A 21902-nucleotide genomic window follows, 5' to 3' on the forward strand; every position below is an offset into this window, starting at 1 on the left:
CGCACTCAATGAGCTGTATACGGCCATAAGCAAGCAGGAAAATGCTCATCCAGAGGCGGCACTCCTTGTGGCTGGGGACTTTAATGCAGGGAAACGTAAATCCGTTTTACCTCATTTCTACCAGTGTGTTAAATGTGCAACCAGAAGGAAAAAAACTCTAGACCACCTTTACTCCACACACAGACGCGTACAAAACTCCCACGCCCTCCATTTGATAAATCTGACCATAATTCTATCCTTCTGATTCCTGCTTACAAGCAAAAATTAAAGCAGCTAGCACCAGTGACTCGGTCAATAAAAAAGTGGTCAGATGAAGCAGATGCTAAGCTACAGGACTGTTTTGCTAGCACAGACTGGAATATGTTCCGTGATTCTTCCGATGGCATTGAAGAGTACACCACATCAGTCACTGGCTTCATCAATAAGTGTATCGATGACGTCGTCCCCACAGTGACTGTACGTACATAGCCAACCAGAAGCCAAGGATTACAGGCAACATCCGCACTGAGCTAAAGGGTAGAGCTGCCACTTTCAAGGAGCGGAGCTCTAACCCGGAAGCTTATAAGAAATCCCGCTATGCCCTCCGACGAACCATCAAACAGTCAAAGCATCAATACAGGACTAAGATCGAATCGTACTACACCGGCTCCGACGCTTGTTGGATGTGGCAGGGCTTGCAAACTATTACAGACTCCAAAGGGAAGCACAGCCGAGAGCTGCCCGGTGACACGAGCCTACCAGACAAGCTAAATTACTTCTATACTCGCTTCGAGGCAAGTAACACTGAAACATGCATGAGAGCACGCTCTACACAGGCCGCAGGGCCAGACGGATTACCAGGACTTGTACTCCGAGCATGCGCTGACCAACTGGCAAGTGTCTTCACTGACATTATCAACCTCTCCCTGTCTGAGTCTGTAATACCAACATGTTTCAAGCAGACCACCATAGTGCCTGTGCCTAAGAACACTAAGGTAACCTGCCTAAATGACTACTGACCCGTAGCACTCATGTCTGTAGCCATGAAGTACTTTGAAAGGCTGGTCATGGCTCACATCAACACCATTATCCCAGAAACCCTAAACCCACTCCAATTTGCATACCGACATCGACGAGACAGCCTATATGGAGGAGGTCAGAGATCTGACCGTGTGGTGCAAGGACAACAACCTCTCCCTCAACGTGATCAAGACAAAGAAGATTATTGTAGACTACAGGAAAAGGAGGATCGAGCACGCCCCCATTCTCATCGTTGTAGTGGAGCAGGTTGAGAGCTTCAAGTTCCTTGGCGTACACATCACCAACAAACTAACAATGTCCTGTCTTGAAGAGGGCATGACAAAACCTATTCCCCCTTAGGAGACTGAAAAGATTTGGCATGGGTCCTCAGATCCTCAAAAGGTTCTACAGTTGCACCATTGAGAGCATCCTGACGGGTTGCATCACTGCCTGGTATGGCAACTGCTCGGCCTCCAACCGGAAGGCACTACAGAGGGTAGTGTGTATGGCCCAGTACATCACTGGGGCCAAGCTTCCTGCCATCCAGGACCTCTATACCAGGCGGTGTCAGAGGAAGGCCCTAAAAATTGTCAGACTCCAGCCACTCTAGTCATAGACTGTTCTCTCTGCTACCGCACGGCAAGCAGTACCGGAGCGCCAAGTCTAGGTCCAAGAGGTTTCTGAACAGTTTCTACCAACAAGCCATAAGACTCCTGAACATCTAATCAAATGGCTACCCAGACAATTTGCATTGCCCCCCCCTCTTTTACGTTGCTGCTACTCTCTGTTATTATCTACTTTAATAACTCTACCTACATGTACATATTACCTCGACTAACCGGTGCCCCCGCACATTGATTCTGTACCGCTACCCCCTGTATATAGCCTCGCTATTGTTATTTTACTGCTGCTCTTTAATTATTTGTTACTATTATTTCTTATTTTTTAAAGGTATTTTTCTTAAAACTGCATTGTTGGTTAAGGGCTTGTAAGTAAGCATTTCACTGTAAGGTCTACACCTGTTGCATTCGGTGCATGTGACAAATACAATTTGATTTGATTTGCTGCACAAGCACACCAACAGTTGACCTTCGGGGCTTCAACTTATAGTTCCAGGCCAGAGACTCTGACTTCTTTTGTTGATTTTTGGAACCCAAGTAGTAGTTGAAGTCCAGAGATATTTGGTAGCTGTATTACATAAGACGATAACTGTAAAGCATGTACTTGAGATGCTGTATGACACATTCTTTTTTCTGTACTATAGTTTACAGTCAACCATAAACCGCTCAATTTCCCCCAAAGGATCTCCTGTTTTGATATCTGCCCTGGCTCATAATATTTGTCAGGGTTCCACACAGTCTAATTAGCAGTGTCATCGCAGACAGTGACACGAAATCTACATTAAAACCCATTGTTACTGTAGCCCCTGATATTTACTTCTGTCATGTTCCCAGTCATTTACAACAGTGTAGTATCTGAATAATTAAGCGCAAGGATAACTGCTAAATGCATGCTTAACAAGCCGGGGATGTGCATCTATCTCACAGCATCTGGAACCCACATTGTCAGCTACTGTTTTAATATCAGCATTCAATAGAGTAATGGGATGATAGAAGGAAGTATATGAGTCAGGGGCATGGTGTGCTGAAAGCAGCCTCCCATCCTCTGCCTCCTATGACAATCCTGCAGAGAGTTACAGTGCCATTACCATCCAGACGAACAGCGTGGCGAGAGGGGCTCCTCATTTAGCCGAATGATCACTTAGGCTCCAAAGCTTTGATGGGATGGAGGAACCCAGGGAGTATATGGGATGCTTGAGGTGTTAGTCAAACATTTGCAAGGCCAATAGCAGCACTAAATCAACCATGATGCCTCATACTTACACTCTATTCTCCAGTTGTGGACTCCAGTCACATGACTTGGACTCAAGTCTGACTCAAGTCACAAATTTGACTTAAGACTCCACATGATAGAAAATAAAATAACTTGATACTTGACTTGGAGCCTCAAGACTCGGGACTAGACTTTGACTTGAGACTGATGACTAGAAATTATCTGGACAGGTTTTGTATCATTTTGTCACTCATTTTGTGGCACAGAGTTTCCATAGATTACTCTCCATGCAGCCAGAGACAGTAGCCGCAGTATCGCCATTACAAAAAAATGTGCAATAGATTGGCTAGTGAAACGCACACTCTGCCCTCTGATTGGACCAGCAAACTGTCATTCAAAACAGGTCGGGTGAGCTAGCGAACAGATTGCTGATTTGCTGCACAGCTATAGGATCGGGTGCAGTGCAAACCTCAAATTGTTGCGAGAGAAGATTGACATAATAAATAAATATGCAGCTCCAAAAATTGTTTGGCGATCAAGAATATTAAGTATTTGCTTTGTAAGTTCACCAGAAATTTGGCATCAAGCAACAATTACTAGCATAGGCCTACTGGTCTTTTGGTATGTCGAAATTGCTTTAAATTTGTAATTTATTTTGAAGCTTGCATTTTGAATTTGTAGTTAAAATTATTATTGTGGCGAAGACGCAGTGGAGAGGGCTTTGTTCTCTTGTTTAAGTGTTTGATGTTGCTTTCAAACATTTAAATGCATATGTGGTAAATCTATATTCAATCTAATCCTACAATAATTGCTAGCATTTCATCATTCATCCCCGAACTCTTTTATTGCAACACTTGTTTCATGTTTGATATGATACATTTTCATTTAGCCTACCATTTCTTACCCTCTGAGTGGGCGCAATATTTATTGTGCACATGAACATTTGCAAGACTCAATAGGTAGAAGTTCTGTTGATTTAATTCAATGTATGGTTTCTTTTGTTGATTTTCCCGGGCTATGTCGGAGTTCGGTGTATCTGTGTCCTACGTCTCTGTCATTCTGGTTGTGCGTAATAGGAGCGCAAACGCCACAGTGCACATAGAAATAGGCTACATGGCCTGCGCGCCACGCTTTGGAGCCAGTACGTCGAATAAGAGAAAAGGATCGTTCCATGTATGAATGGTGATGAAATATCATTAATAATCAATAAGTCTGACTAAGACGAATGTAACAATGGATGTGGAAATTGCCTTTTACATTGTTGAACCAGTTTATTGGTTGTGTTTGCCAATTAGGTATTTGTATGGTCCTGGAAGGGGTAAAGTGCTTGTACCTGTTTGAGCTCAGCTTAGACAGATTCAATGTGGTTTCTCAAGGGGAGGCTGTGCAGTTTTGCCCTCTAGCTGTGTCAGTTCAGATAGGACAGGTTAACCCTGATATAGAGGCTATTTCTTTTGGTAAATCTACTTATATATTTTGTATGATATGGTGGTTTCACCATTTGATCACCAAGACCTGTAAATAAATCTACTCTCTGAGCACTTTAACCTGCCTTGCTTTCTGCTGATTTCAGGCCCTTACCACTGCTACAAGGTCCATATTTTACAATTACATAATCAGAATGTGTTGAAGACAAAATAATGAAAAGGGTTGTCAGGTAACCTCAATAAATTCACAAATATTTGTAGTTTAGCAAGTCATTGCTAAGACCCAGATGCGGATAGTACAAGTCTTTAGAGTTTATTATAGTACAAGGGGCAGACAAAAGGTAAGTCAAGGCAGGCAAAGAGTCGTAATCCAAATCAGAGTCAGGCAGGTACAGGACGGCGGGCAGGATCAGGGTCAGGACAGGCAGAAAGGTCAGAACTGGGAAGACTATAAAAAAACTAAAATTATAGCACAGGAAACACGGGAACACGCTGGTAGGACTTGACGGGACAAGACGAACTGGCAACAGACAAACATAAAACGCAGGTACACAGGAGATAATGGGGACAAATGGGAGACACCTAGTGGGGAGTGGAGACAAGCACAAGACAGGTAAAACAGATCAGGGTGTGACAGTTGCATAAATATATATATTTTTTACTGCACTTGAGACTCGACTTGACTTGCTCTTTGAATGCACAACTTGGACTTCACTCAAGACTCGACCCGTTCTACTTGGGACTTGACTTGAGACTCGAACCTTGTGACTTGCTTGTGACTCGAATAATATTGACTTCGAATAATAGTGTCCCAGCTCTGCTATTCTCCTCAAAACTTGGGAATATAGCATCAACAACATTTGTGGAGATGTGATGATGGTATTTTTGATAGCTCTTTGTTAGGTGTGGCATAGGCCATGAAATGGTTTTTCAATACCGTCAATACCATTGAAACTATTTCTTTGAAGTTCTTCAAGATCTTTTTTTGCAAGAATGATGCATGTCCATATTTATTTCTAATATTTACCATTGAAGGAATGGAGCCAGCTACATTTCCCGATGTACATTTTAAAGTTAATCTTGTATTTTACTGGAGAAACGTAGGCTTGCTGAGAAAAGTAGCTACACATCAGTCAGAGCGCTGAGCGCTGGCGTGAGTGGAGAAGTGCAACTGAAGCACAACATTTGTTTGATGCCAAGCAGAAATTCCAATAAAAAAATCAATTTTAGATCTGAATTTACAAATCGCAGCAATATTTCTTATGCATTTTATCTTTTTTTCCTGCGTGAAGAACAAAGATTTCTGCCTTAGGCCTGATGTCCACCTGATGCGTATGTGTTTTGTTTTACCAGAACTCTAGCCCACGTTTTCCGTACTTGATGCACACCTGCTTTGCTTTTCAACTAGTTAGCATCTGTGTGTACTTCGGTCTGTACAACTGCATGGTAAAGCAATGCACAAGTTGAAAATATTGTACACAGAACGCACCGCAGCCTAGTGCGGCACCCCCAACGTAGCTGTTGCGGACTGCTCTATTGACAATGAATGACTTCCGCTGGAATGCAAAGAGTTTGATGCATCTGGTGGCGATGAGGCATTAACGCGACCTCTAAGTTTAACTTGCTAGTTATCTAAGTAAGGGACTAAATTAATAAGGTGATGGTGCATCATATTGTGTTAGCTTTCGGCTGTGTTTGAGAAGTCAAAGCACTTTGAATGAGTTATCTGTACAGCTGTCACTGCAGCTTGATTACCTTGCATTTTTTCTCCTCTGTTCTCAGGCCGTCTGCTCCTCCCCATCTTCTCTGTGCAGAGCAGGCAGGCCCGTTACCTTAGCGACTCCACACAGACACAGTGGGTACACAGTACTGTTTTTCCGTCAGACAAGCATGCGCCAAAACTTTGTTCATTTGCACAATGTCTCATTCACATTTGCTTGTAAATGTCCAAACTCACCAAAAAATGACATTCGGTAGCTCCTACCAATATGTATAACCTTATAAGCTGGATTTCTTGTCTTTGCAATTTGTTTATTTTTGTTTGCACTCGCTAGCATATTTAGCTAGCAGCCTCTATGGAAATTCGCTATTACTTGTGATAATTTTGTTAGCATTCTGGTAATAGACACCCAATGGCCTTTTTTGCATTTTTTGGCGCCCCGTGGTGTACTAAGTCGGTAATACCATAAATCCCGGGACTAGAGAAGGACGATATGAAAATATGGATACCGCCCAACACTAGTGTGGCAAGTTTATACAGTAGGTACATGCTGTGGGGATGATTTGCTGCAGGAGGGACTGGTGCATTTGACAAAATAGACGGCATCATGAGGGAGGAAAATTATGTGGATATATTGAAGCAACATCTCAAGACATCAGTCAGAAAGTTAAAGCTTGGTCGCAAATGGGTCTTCCAAATGGACAATGACCCCAAGCATCCTTCCAAAGTTGTGGCAAAATGGCTTAAGGACAACAAAGTCAAGGTATTGGAGTGGCCATCACAAAGCCCTGACCTCAATCCTATAGAAACTTTGTGGGCAGAACTGAAAAAGCATGTGCGAGCAAGGAGGCCTACAAACCTGACTCAGTTACACCAGCTCTGTCAGGAAGAATGGGCCAAAATTCACCCAACTTATTGTGGGAAGCTTGTGGAAGGCTACCTGAAACGTTTGACCCAAGTTAAACAATTTAAAGGCAATGTTACCGAATACAAATTGAGTGTATGTAAACTTCTGACCCAGTGGGAATGTGATGAAAGAAATAAAAGCTGAAATCAATAATTCTCTCTATTATTATTCTGACATTTTACATTCTTAAAATAAAGTGGTGATCCTAACTGACCTAAGACAGGGACATTTTACTAGGATTAAATGTCAGGAATTGTGAAACTGAGTTTAAATGTATTTGGCTAAGGTGTATGTAAATTTCCGACTTCAACTGTATATTGTCGTTTTGGATTGAGTTATAATGAATATAATTGTAGTGATGATAATTACAAAGTGTGTACAGTTTCTTTAGAGATCCCATCACTGAAATACTTACACCTATGATAACTCTGTGTCAACGGTGTCATTCATAAGTATTGTTTGTCAAAGCGGTACCGTTTCATGGCTGCTGTTGAGAGAAAAAAGCTGCTCAATTTCTTGCCATGAAACACTCTCCAGCACCTCAACAATATGTTTTTGAGCTCAGTAATAGCTTTAAGGGGTCACTACCAAGCATGTAACCACATCATTTTACAATTAATGAAACTTGGTAAAATGTGTTACCTACGGTATAGAGGAAGAATTCTTCCTGGCTCACCAGTGTTCATTCTCTGTCATAGGCCATTTGCCATAGTTGGAGAGGTGAAATGTCTCTCCTTGATGCTGGGATAACAATTCACACACGTTGTTGTGGAGGTCAAGAAATGTTTGGAATTAAATGAAGGGGGAGTCAGTCAGTCTTGCATAATTTACAACGTTCCAACTATAGACGGAGTGTCATTAAAGTCCAAGATGCTGTGGTGTGTACGCATGAGAGACCCTAACTCCAAACCACTTCCAGTAATCATAGGTCTCGCACGAATATATGACTAAGAAGACAGTGTAGTGATGTGTCATAATGCCATATGTTGAAAAATGTGAACATGTTGGATTGAATAGGACATTCCCTTACATAAATGGTGCCCCGTCTGAGAGTACCTTACAATGGTGAAAGGACATTGGTCACAGAAAGAAACCAAACCTTACTACGCTATAGATTATCGATTTCAAATGAGCTTCTTAGCATGTTAGTGACCTGAGGAAATTAAGGGGAAAAATAAAAGTTTGTGTTTTTATATCCATGTAAAATTAACATTTAATAATGAGTTCCAAATGTTAACTATGGAAAACCCAGGGGAAACGCTCTTTACTAAATAAAAACATTCATACATTTAGAAAATAGTTCTGTAATAGACAGCCCATGATTTACAAACTCATTTAAAAAAACATAAGCCCATATGTTAATGTTTTGTAATGCAGGAAGTTTAAAGGGGGAGGTTTGTTTGAAGACGAAAATACATAATAATGTGAGAATGAAGGATCCGGTTTGCTGCAGCAAATTGGGTAAGAACCACTTTGGAACAAGCAGCATATGTGAATACGCTGCTCTGTGGCTCGAACAAAAAAAGAAGAAAAAAACTTGGTGTGCTGAAATGATTTTGTATCTTGTGTTTAATTACAATTCAGCCTGTGACTGTCCACAAATTCAAAACACAGAGAATACCAATTTGAATCTTTGACTCATTCTTCATTTTCCACAACCACAGTAAAGAGTTAATGGATATGTACTAGATTGCAGTACATACATTTTTGTTTTCCGCTATTGAGCTGTTTGACTGTGTCTGTGTCCTTGCATTGTAACGGTAAATGCGAGTGCATAATGGTTTAAATAGTGCATTGAGAGACATACTGTAGCTTAGGGGAATACCATTTCAATTTGGACTTAAGTCTTAACAGCACAAGTTTTGACATTGTTCCCCCACTTGAGCCAGTACAATAGGTGAAAAGTTTAACCCAGTTTTACCGAATCATCTATTTCAGATCATAGATGTTAATCTATTTCTTTAGAAATACAGTATACGTAATTGGGTATTTTATTCAGACAAAATAAGTACATTGATGAAGAATAAAAACTTTACATTGCCAATGTACTTGATAACCTGTGATAATATTTATTGCCTAACATTTTTTTGAGCTTATTGTTGTATTGCATGAAAAATTGTCTTTCATGGAAAAGTTTGTAGTCATGCGCACATCCTTTAAAAATAAAGGTCTATCATGCACTTCATTTAGATCTACCATAATGCAATCAGGCTGATGTAGGCTAAAAAGAGTTTGATAGTAATGATCAGTCGTTTAATTTAGGATATTTTTAGACACAGCCATTATGTTAACTGCAGTCTCACAAAGTTAAATGTCTCGTAATTGGATACTGTATGCAATAGTAGATGTCCCAAAGAGAGAGGATAAAACTTGTGTTAGCAATGTTAGTAAGGTATAGTATTGTAGATTGGTCATTTTTGTCATCTACACACACACACACACACACACACACACACACACACACACACACACACACACACACACACACACACATTCACATTCACATTCCTGTGAGTTGCCACTCAGCGTGTATTCTGTCCTTGGAACAGAGGAAACATAGGTTACCTGAGGACATAGGGAGTGATTATTTTAAAGTAACTGTCAAGTGAAAATCTCACTTCTAAAAGTTCATAATCTGTTAACTCATACCAAAACAATGTTGTCAACTCATCCTATACTCATATTTGTGACCAAAGCATAAATTGGAGAAAAAACACTTCCAAAACCCCACCTCAAAATGTATCTCAAACAGACATTTCATAAATGCTTGTTATTTCCTCATGCTGTAGAACATGATGTCATCAGCGGTCTACTTGCATTAATTTTTGTAATGACTGGTATATGGCCACACCGTTCTGTTATTGGGGTACACCCACACCCTTCAAATACAGAAACGTAGATTTTTTTACATACTTAATAAAACATTTTTGGAAGGAAAGATATTTCACTTATATTCTATATTCTAATTCATAGAAATCTGGATACGCTGGACAGTTATTTTAAGGTTTTAAAGCATTTTGCTATTTACAACTGACGCTGTACTTAACCTAAGGACATTCTGAATGTTTTTTGAGAAAGACATGTTATATAGGTTATTCACTTTATTAACGCGTTATTAATGTTTCACAATGTAAAATAAAAACCAATTCCGCATTTTAGAGAAAGTAAACATTGAAATAAATGTTTAAAATAGGCTGTGTTGATGGGAAAACATTTTGCTGTAGCCATGGTCTGTGAAATTTGCCTTCCTATCCCATAATTATCCCTTTTTTCACAACATGGCGGCTGTGTGTAGGGAAAAAGTGAACAAAAAAACATCTATTAGGCTAGTAATTGCAGCACGATTAGCAGACGTGGTGTATTTGGCATGGTTCGAGGTTTTTCCAGAGTTTGGAAGAAATACACCTACTGGTGCCTACTGATACAATAGAGCTGCTTCAGCGGTCATACATCCTGCATGTCTTCCTCTCTCTCCCTTGCTTTCTCTCTCTCCACCCACCCCCCCTGGGTCTCTCCCCCTATCAATCCTTCCCCCTCCTCTGTATGTCTGGACTGGGACCAGCTGGCTTCATTAGGGGCCTCCTCCATTCCAGATCGTCTGTTTTGTCTGTTGCACATTTTTTGACTGTTTTATCTTAGGCGCTGTCCATCCCGGACCTCATTCATATTTTCTTGGCGTTTCTGCATCCGCACACTGGCTTCTAATGAAACAATTCATGTATCCATTGTACAGTTTGTATTTTAAATTAATCTTTGTGTCCGGCACCTTTTTTGGGATCCTCATTGTTTGCAATCATCAGGAGTGAATGGATGGATTTTAATGGATTTTAATGGGTTGAGTTGGTGGATTTGTCTGCACCAATTTGAAAGAACGTTCAAATTCAAAGCAGTACCTGTTATGATGTCGATTCCTTGTTCAAGCAAGAGTAATATTATATGTGATTTATGAACTACTATAATCGCAGTGCTTGTGTGATGTCAGTTGTGACATTTACAACTACAAAATTGAAACCTACAAATGTTCTGGACTAGACAGTCTGGTCTGCAAACCACTAGCTTTGCCTGAGGCTAATACATTAACGCCACCTCATTTCCCACATTAAATATACTCAATTATTCATCCGGTTCCCCACCCTATCTCCATTATCTAAGAAAACATCAATTTCCATCAATCGATTTTGTTAGATCATTGAGACCTACTTACATCTTGAATTCACTGGTACACTGCACTGTCACTGCTGTTTAATCACTATAGGGTTAGGGTGGTGGTGATTACAAAATGGACTGGTTACAAAATTGAAACCACTGATGGCTCTGTAGATTGTAGTTCTGTTTCTTGATAGACTAAGGATGGCAGGCAGATGGCACTGGGAGTGGGACATCCTAAAGAGGGGCAGAGACTTGGGTACCACTCTACCACTGGCACCAGTAACCATTCCATGACCTTCCTCTCAAAGGTCAGGGTGAAGAGCATATGCACACTGAAAACGTACTGTGACCCAAAGGGGAGCTCTGAAATGACCAAAGGTATGAGGAAAAGTATGATTTGATAGTATATACAGTATAAAAAAAATTCAGATTATAAATTCCATTTACTGTGACACAAGTAAATACCAAATGTATCTTGAGACATTGTTAAAAGGGACCATTGAGAATTATTGCCACCATTGTTAATAATGAGCATTGTACCACATTAATCATTTAGTCTACACTGGGTGTACAAAGTGTACAAACATTAAGAACACCTTCCTAATATTGAGTTGACCCCTCCTTGCCCCCAGAACAGCCTCAACTCGTCAGGGCATGGACTCTACATACAATGTGTCGAAAGCATTCCACAAGGATGCTGGCCCAAATTGACTCCAATGCTTCCCAAAGTTGTGCGAAGTTGGCTGGATGTCCTTTGGGCGGTGTACCATTCTTGATACACACAGAAAATGTTTAGCGTGAAAAACCCAGCAGCGTTGCAGTTCTTGACAAAAAACGATCATATTGGGAGTTAAAAACTGTGAATTTCTCGGTTTAACATATTTGCTGCAACACAAAGCTACTTTCTGAAACAGTACAAAAGCAGGACTATAGCTATGCTATTTGTTTGTGTTGCTTCTTGCATGAGGTTGCCTGGTGAAATGATTTAATCTGATGCGTTATTTATGGTGTGTGATTATTTATTTATTTGATTATTTTGTAAATTATTTATCTATTGAATTATTAATTCATCTTCATGACATGCCTTACATTATTCATGACTTAATTTGAGATTATTGCATCTACATGCCACATTGTTGTAGTGTAGGATCGCCTTTTCACAAGTCAGACAAGGAAATTAAATCCACCTCTGAGGCTGTTTTGTCTTGAATTGAGGAGAAGTAGAGATATGATCCTGTAAGGACGCTATTTACATACAATCTGTGGTCACACTGGAAAGAGATGGACACATTTGTCTTATGTACATCTTGTTATGTCCTTCTTTTGTGGCAATATTAGGTCACTATTTTCTTAATTTCCTGACCAATCAAAGTTTGTGAATCCAGTATAGAAATGCAGGAAGTGTAGAATGTAACTTTAATGCAGAATGTGCTTACTTTTTTAAACACCTGAGGAAAATGAACATGATAATCAGCCGGTTGCGTGGTGTATTGGGTGCCATTTTGTTGAAGGCCTGTGTCCTGTTGCTTCCTGCATTTAGATGGCTCACAACAAAACGACGAAAGCTACGTTTTGTGATCAAGACAGCTGTCATATAGACAGAATGTGGGGCATGCATTAATTCTCGATGCATAGAGCTTGATTCTAAATACGACATGTTAGTCCCAAACTGTCAGGTGCCCTGATGACATTTTGCTTCATATCAATTGACATCTCTGTACATGACATGCGGGATCATCACTAGCTAGCTAGCAAAGTACAAAATGAAAGAAAGCTGTCATGTTCTATTGAAAGGGAAGAGGTGCATCATCTCAGACTGATTTATGTGTAGCAGAGATAAGAGTCCCCTGACAACACACAGTAGCAACAGGATGTTCCCGTTCATCACTTCTACTCCATTGCTGGGACTGTTGTGCATACATGAAGTATAAAATGCCACTTGATGTTAACATCGTAAAACTGTCTTAACCATTTGTAACTGCTTACTTTTGGTTGAATTTGTTGTCGTGTTACAGATTAATTCTCTATAGAGACATAATTCCTTGTAATATACTGTAATGGCTCACTCATTTGTCTAGAGCGCAATATGTTATTTTTTTCGAAAAACCATTTTCTCCTTTCTCAATCTAAAGTGTTAGTCATTACTGGAATTGTTTAAGTTCAGTATGTCAAGCATTGTGAAATCAATACTTATTTATTATATAAAAGCAATATATTATACAGTATGTTCACAAGATAGAATCAGTATCTACATACTGTGTATTTCTGTGAGTTGACAAGTTCAGTTAAGGTGTGGTATGTAAAATACTATAGAATATTCAAAATAACAAATAAAATGTCTTGAAAAACATCTGCCTAATGACATTAGCTCAACTCTTCTCATTTGAAACTTGAGATTGACAATAAAAAGTAGATGAAACCGTAAATCATGCAACATATTGTAAAATGTACTTCTGTCTTCTCGCGCTCTATAATGAAGCAGTCATTATGATTATTTTATAGGACTGAAGTTTTTTAAAACTACAAGAATGCATTACTCTGCATAATGAACAGATGTTGTGGCAACAAGCACATACATTATGCATAAAAAATTATTTCAATTTTGATTGTAGATGCTGATTTATTGAGACAAGTCTAGCTTACAACAGTAATGGATTTAGGATATGCTTTTGTTGTGTTATTTCCATAATTAATAATAGGGAGGCATAACATTATATATGCTTTGTATTTATAAGGAAGAGAACACTTTAGCTATAATAAATAAAATGCTGCTCGCTAAACTTAAAAAACATACCAAGTTAATTATATATAAAACCTCAACCATTCTGACTGAAAAAAATGCCTAGTTTTGGAAATGGTGTTGTTTTGGCTTTGCTTCCTGCTTTTTAAGGTTCGTTCTCCATTTCCGAATGTGATTAAGCGACTAAGTACAATCATGTTAAATTTGACAGAAATCCCTGCAATAGCTTTAGTGGTAAGATCATGGGGCAAAGTGGGTAATCTGTCAGGTACTTATGAGAGTATGAGTCAGTTTGCATAGAAGAGTAGAGAAAGTGACTGATGCTCTGGTAGTACTAAAGGTCATCACCTCATCGGTGTGGGGTCAAAAATGACCATATGAGGTACTGCAATAACCATTCTGTAGAGACAGAGTCACAAAAATTCTTCCAGAAAGAACTGAGGAAACAGTTCTCATAGTTTCTGGTACACCCAAATGCCACGTGAAGTAGAATGAAGTTTGGCTTCACACAGTAGAATTAATGATTTGAAGGCACATAGTTGGTAAATAATTGATTCTAGCCCTGAGGATGGTTAGGAGCTGAGTAAAAGACTAATAAATCATTTGTGGTGCTGCCAGTTGTCACTTCCAATTATTTCTGGGTTTGTGATAAACTGCTGCACCTGCCAGCTGCTGGACCTGCCATCCCTTGGAGCAGAAAGGCACAACTTTGCCCAAACTTTGCACCCTTGCCACAGGTCTCCCCAGGCTATTGCTGTTTAACTTCTAGGAGCTTGTGTCAGCTTGGTAATGTTGATCAAAAGAAAGATGCACGTTACACCTTATCCAGGATAAGTCATCTGCGATTCCTACAGTTAGTTTAGAGACGGCTTCATTTGGTACAGTAGTATGAATTTGGGTACTCATATTGCATGCCACACTCAGTTTGGAAAACTGCTGAGCCAGTCTAATATGTCTGAGGGATATAAAATGTACAGTTTTTTTAGTGGAATTTGTGGAAAATATGTACCTATTCAGTCAGCCAGGGATGACACTGTGAAGTTTTCTGAGAAAGGTTCTACTTTTTCCCACTTGATGATCCACCTACAATAATGAACCCTCAAGCGCCCTCGACAACACAGGAGCATTCAGTCCCCCGGAGGACATCTTGCCATAGCGTGGCTCACGGAACAGTATTCCACATTCCACATATAAAGAGAGAGAGAGTGATTCAAATGTTAATGAACTAGTCCTTAAAGAAGGCGACCTCCAACGCATTTGCCACCTGTGCTAGAGCGTAGCGGAATGGCCCTTGAAGTCAGGAAGTGTTGCGCAAACAGTCCTCCGCACCAGGTGCAATCAACACTCCGGGAAAGGGTCTCCGGTTGGGAAATATCCATGTGGGAGCCATGTATGGGATCTTATTAGGTAATGGCAGAGTAGGAGGTAATCAAGTTGAGATTGTTTTTCTTCCAAAAGAGGACAAAAGGAACCACTGGAATTGAGTAGCTGATTCTTAAAAAAAATCAAATATGAATATATATCTGATTAACACTGTTGTACATTCACATTTATTTTCACTTTACTTCAGTACAACAGATTGCATATTGTAGCAATGTGAGAATGTGTCTAGGTGTAAAAACATATGTTTAATTCTGTGCAACAGCAACACTTTGCCATTGTTAACATATCTGAGATGTGTCAAAAATGCTCATGTTTTGTCACACGTTCAAATGAAACTAATGCACAATGTAAAACAACAGAGAGCATGTCAAGTGGATAATTAAAGTGCTTCTATAGGAAGACACTGTGTTGCATCGTTGGATGTTTGAAGAAGACATTGTAGAGCTCTTACATTCTCTTTTATAAGATTTATAAATATGTTTTTGCCTTTGCGATCAAACCTAATTTCAGTATACTGTACCAGAAGCAAAACACTATTATTGCTGTCTGTGGACGATAGGAGAAGATCTGCTATATAATTAAATATGAAGACAATTATTTGATATAATGGAACAGTTTGACCAGAATACACATCATGTGTGCCACATGACTCCTATGAGTCAAGTAATGTTGTCTCTTTGGTTGTAATGTACAATGCTAACATTGTGTTTGACAGGTGATAGATGCAGAGTAGGAGAGTGTTAAATAGACAGTAGTGCAGTGCAGTCCATCTGTGAGGCTGAGCCAGAGATGGAAACACAGAACGTGGTGGGAACCCCAGAGGAGAAGGAGCAGACTCCAACAGCATTAGCGAGAGGTGTCCCTGCCTTCACCACAGCTTTCACGCTTCACTCCTCCTCCAATGCAAATGAGAGGCAACACAAGTTATCCATTTGAGATATCGAGTTTGTATAGAGATAAAACATGCGCTTACGCACCCCGGTCATGAGAATAATCAGCAAGGGACCGGCCGTCTGTTTTTCTGTCACCTGCATTAGTGCAAGCAGTCGCTCGCTGCAGGTGGCATCAAATATTAAAGTGTAACCTCGTTTCGCTAACTGACCAGAGCAAACTTGCCACTTGTGTGTGTCCTGGGTCGGGCAAAGTGAATGATTTATTGATGTTGTTTTTAACAAACGGGGTGCCTGTCCCCTGTTTACAGTGTGAAGGTCTCTGATTCTCTTTCCTCTCTGTGCTCTTCCTGAGATTGGAGCTTTGACCTTGTTTTAAAAAAATTATTTACCTTTATTTAACTAGGCAAGTCAGTTAAGAACAAATTCTTATTTTCAATAACAGCCTAGGAACAGTGGGTTAACTGCCTTGTTCAGAACGACAGATTTTTACCTTGTCAGCTCGGGGATTGGATCTTGCAACCTTTTGGTTACTAGTCCAACGCTCTAAGCGCTAGGCTACCTGCCGCCCCACGTTATGACATCATTGGGGGATCATCCACTTTTTAAAGCTCATTTAGGGCGCTTTCACATATCCCCTTATGATCCGGATCCTGGAGCGTTTGGTACCCTGATCCGCACTATAAAGTATGTGTGTATACGAACCCTGGCTGAAACGAATCCTGGACCTGCGTGACTACGGGGTCCAAGATCCAGAGCCAGAGTACCAGATATCGTGGCGCGAGTCGTGTGAAACTTTTTTTGCCCGTTGTAAACAAGCTAGCTCCTAACGTCATGTAGAATGTGCATCTTACTAATCGCGCCCTGAAACGCTCCAGGAAACCGAACCAGGGTACTGAATTTCACATGTGAAAACCCCCTTAAGAATACCCTCAATTGTACTTTGAACAGTCAATCCAAAGAGGAGTTCTGAAGTGCTACTAAAACTATATGTATTCTGTCTTTTAGAGGCATAACACGATTTAATAGAAGAGATAAATGTGTAATTCTCACAATGGCAGTGTGTCACGTGTTTGATTATTGAACAGAGTTTTGAGTCAAGTAGATGAGTCAACCAATGGGTAGATAATAGCTGACGCCCAGTTAATCATTGAATTTTTTGTCATATTGTTCCCTGTTGGCTCCTAGTGGAGCAGATAGTAAAGTGCATAATAGGCCCACAGAAACAAAGCTGTTACAGCACTGTCATAAATGTATACACTGAAGCACAAAAGTAAAAAGCACGTGGTCTGATTCTGAGCAGAGCTTCTCTGGCGCAGGACGTCAGCGCTTCACTGCTTGCCAGGGAAGCTGGACACGTCTGTGTGAGATGTGCTGATGATTTGGAGTGAGTGGCGGTGAAGGGGAGGGAGGGGTGTCGGCAGGCAGTTATCTGGGACCTGCGAGGAACAACAACGTTGCTCCTGTGCGCCTGCTCCCTGACACCTCTCTAATCTGATAACGGATGAGGACAGGTTGCCTTCCCTGTACCTGGCAAGTACCTTCCCAACCTGCACAGGCGGATTTCTGTGGATAAGGCCCGGTCTTGGCAAACGCCAGGATCCTCTGGAGAATAGTTAAAGGGTGATTAATCATTGTTTAGGTGCGGAATGCGCCGAGAAGAATGGGAAAGCGCCATTCCACACACTCGGAAGCAATTAATCCCTGTGATCTCCTCCAGGTTTGTCTTGTAGATAAGTCAGGGTACAAAACTGTTCCTAATTCATCAACCCACTCATGCCATCCGGCATAAAACACACCATTTATTTCCAAATCATTTATAGTCCCAAATTTTTTTTAAAGAGTGACTTTGGCACATCCAAGTGTGCCTTATATTAGCTTCATATAAACTAAGTACCCTAGATTACAATGGGAATCTTGTTTTATTGTGCACATCTGGTGGAGTCACAATGCATTTTCGCATTCGCTGGCTGAATTTTTTAGTGATTGTGGCATAAATCATTTTGCTAATCAGAAACATAAGTGACGTGGAGCCATCTCCCCTGTTTGAAACAAAGGAACAACATATGTCTCAAAAAGAACTCAGGCCTTTTATTTCCAAGGTATGGTATATTACCTGTGTGTAAACCAACATTAATGGATTGATTTGCATTTTTCTTTAATTCTGGGAATTTTTTCCCTATCTCCTATCCTCAACGATGACTTCAATAGTGGATTAAGAAAACATATCTTCTCCGTCATTATATATTTTATTCACAACTTGAGTGCAGTTATGTTAAACATAAGACATATCCTCACCGTCTGTTTTAAGATTAATTCATGTACTCTACAATACATTTTCACTTAAATGTTACAAAAACAGATAGCATACTGTTTGTACTGTCGCTGTGCATAAATACATCGAACATCACAAAGCTACAATTACTCCTTTAATAAAGTGCATTGACAGACGAATCTAAAACGACACTGATATGAAGAGATAAATTCCTTTATTACAAGTGTGCCTCTTTCTGGGTCTCTGTGCATAGCTTCCAAAATCAAATTTGCCTCTTAAAATGGGGGGGAAATAGACATGGGTGCCAATAACAGTAAAATGGCTCCTGTTTTAATTGCATCATTACATACCCAATATCAGCTGCCTGCCTGCCAATATCAATATTGCCATAGCATGGGTGGAATATAGATGACCCAGGGTATGTGTGGGTCTTCCATGAGTGCCTTCATGCCAGGCTCATCCCACTACCCACTGTGCAGGGAATAGAGCAGTAGGCTGGATTGCAGCTCGTCTTCCTAATGTCCCCCCGTATTCCCTTAATTGCTGACGGATCTTGTTTGGATTTTGATGGCAGCTCGGAATCGCTAGTTGCAACACATAGGAATTGTTAGGTCTGCTGGGAAACATCATGTTACTCTAACTGTGTGTGTGTGTGTGTGTGTGTGTGTGTGTGTGTGTGTGTGTGTGTGTGTGTGTGTGTTTGATGTTGAAAAATACTGTATACAGAGCAAGAAGGTATGTGCACGTACATAGCATACTACATGTACATACTTTTAGTGTGTCCTGAACAGGGGTCTTGAGTGCTGGAGTAGTGTACTGTATGTCATCCATGCTGCGTTCATGTGTAGCCTACAGTGCAGCATAATGGACGATGAGAGGGCCACAGCCACAGAAGTGTTCCTTACCAACAATACCGGTGTTATAACAGAGTAGATGAGGCCTTTAGTCTCAGTCTAAGAGATCCAATGACTGTTCTAACTTTCGACTTTCCTGATAAATACCTCCATCTGATGAAGTATTCTATTGACAGGTATGCAAAGTGGCAAATTTGCAGTCAGTACAGCAACTGTGTAAATATGGGACAGTAACATAACTGCTTTGATGAAATCAAATTGCATCTTGGAGGTCCCACCACGAAGGCACTTCACATCTTCACATTAATGCATCCAGGACTGGAGAATGAAAGATAAGTTTTCTCTTTAAATATTTCATTCTAGCTTAAAATGTAGACCATAATTAGAGCTCCCTAATGGCCAGAGCATCCAGTTTGTCCGTTTTAATTAGGTTGTTGTTTAGCTATTAATTATATATAATATCTTGTCATATAGTTTTGATGCTAACAGATGGCGCACAGAGCTAGCAAGGGTTAGAAGCAGGCTAGGATTTGGCAATGTGCTGTACGTTATTAGTGAGATCCATCCCTGCTCTAATCCACTCCCAATCTCAACTTCCTCACTGTAAAACAATACGTTTGGAAAGTGGATTAGGCTATGTCACAATCGGTAAAATGTGAACACAACTGAGACACCTTGTCATTTTTGGAGACAAAGTTTTTGATTTAACATCACGATTGCTAGCAAAAAAGTGTAGAATCGTTTTCTAACTACAGTAACTATTCAACTTTAACTAGCTAGTTAACTAACTTGGCTAACTGTGTGGTAAAACAATTATTTTCTTACCGTTAGTTAGCTACCACACAGCTAGGACTGGGAATTGCCAGGGACCTCATGATATGATATTATCATGGTACTTAGGTGCCGATACAATATGTATTGCGATTCTCACAATTCTATGTGTATTGCGATTCGATACTGCAATTTAATCTTCTAAACGTATTGCTCTCTATACACTGAGTATACCAAACATTAGGAACACCTTCCTAACATCCCCCCCCCCCCCCCCCCTCACCTCCAACACAAGGTGTTGAAAGCGTTCCACAGGGATGCTGGCCCATGTTGACTCCAATGCTTCCCACAGTTGTGTCAAGTTGGCTGGATGTCCTTTGTGTGGTGGACCATTATTGATACCCACTGGAAACTGTTGAGCGTGAAAAACCCAGCAGCATTGCAGTTCTTGACACAAACCGGTGCGCCTGACACCTACTGCCATACCTCGTTCAAAGGCACTTAAATGTTTTGTCCATGTCTAAATTGTCTCAAGGCTTAAAAATCCTTCTTTAACCTGTCTCCTCCCCTTCATCTACACTGATTGAAGTGGATTTTTCAAGGGACCTCAATAAAGGATCATAGCTTTCAGCTGGATTCACCTGGTCAGTCTATATCATGGAAAGATCAGGTGTTCTTAATGTTTTGTATGCTCAGTGTATATCTGCTGCAGAGAGACAAGAGCATGAGAAAATTAGCTTTGATCAGTCATGACAATAAAAGTGCTGAAAACATGGCTCCCTATTTTTTTTTTAAGATGGAGAACAAGCTATAAGATGAAAAATACTGTAAATTTGGCGCAGGTACAGCCGACTAGCATTAACTGACTCTACCAACTTGGAGTCAAAAAAAGCAATAAGGCCCGAGGGGGTGAGGTATATGGCCAATAAGGCACGACGCAACCCCCGAGATGCCTTATTGCTATTATAAACTGTTTACTAATGTAAATGTTTTGTCATACCCATGGTATACGGTCTGATATACCACGGCTGTCAGCCAATCAGCATTCAGGGCTCGAACAACCCAGTTTATAAGTATCAATATAATATAGTCCAAAATAATATTGTGATGCCTCCAAAACCAATAAGGAGTCTCCACTAATATTTATATTTGTGACATCTCAATTTTCTAAGTGTATTTCCTTGGTCTTCGTTTTGCTCTCAAAAGGTCAAATAGGGGGTGCTTATATCTGTCCTTTTTCACTCCATGTGCAAGTGGGTAACCTGTACAAGTGTGAAATTGAAATGCGTTTTTTTGCATATCCCAGCTTGCCTTGAGACACCCTCGGAGAGTGGGCTCACAGCCAGCGACCCTGGAGCAATTAGTGTTAAGTGCCTTGTTCAACAGATTTTCTCCTAGTCGGCTCGGGGAATCGAACCAGTGACCTTTTCGGTTACTTGCCCAATGCTCCTAACCTCTAGGCAACCTGCCGCTCTACTCTGAGGTGGGCCTTCAGCCGCAACCAACCGCATCTGTCTGGCTACTGAAAGTGCATTCTATAAAACTAGTTGTCCCTGCCATAGGGAGCATTGAGTGATTGAATCAAGTTTATTGACTCACTTTGTTCTTCAGAGAAATGTATATTTTATTGATTTCATAGATCATTTGAATGGCATAACTAACTGCATGTTTTTGTAAATGCCATTTTTCTTTATACTTCAGTTATTCCCATCCGTGTTTCTCTCTGACTTGACAGTGTAATAGGGCTTGAGGGATGGATAGCTTTGAACCCATAACAATGGCTCCAGAGCTATTTATTTGCTAACAATCCCCATTCTTCATAATGTGACATGACATCCCTATTAGATGCATGAAGGCCTCCTTGAGTTCATGGGAGAATCTTTATTTTTTTCTCAATGGAGGTTGAAGGTTACAGTTTGCGTCAGGAAAGATAAACATGCATGCAAATACAAAC

Source organism: Salmo trutta, chromosome 3 (genome assembly GCF_901001165.1).
Source record: "Salmo trutta chromosome 3, fSalTru1.1, whole genome shotgun sequence".
In the NCBI taxonomy this organism is placed as follows: domain Eukaryota; kingdom Metazoa; phylum Chordata; class Actinopteri; order Salmoniformes; family Salmonidae; genus Salmo; species Salmo trutta.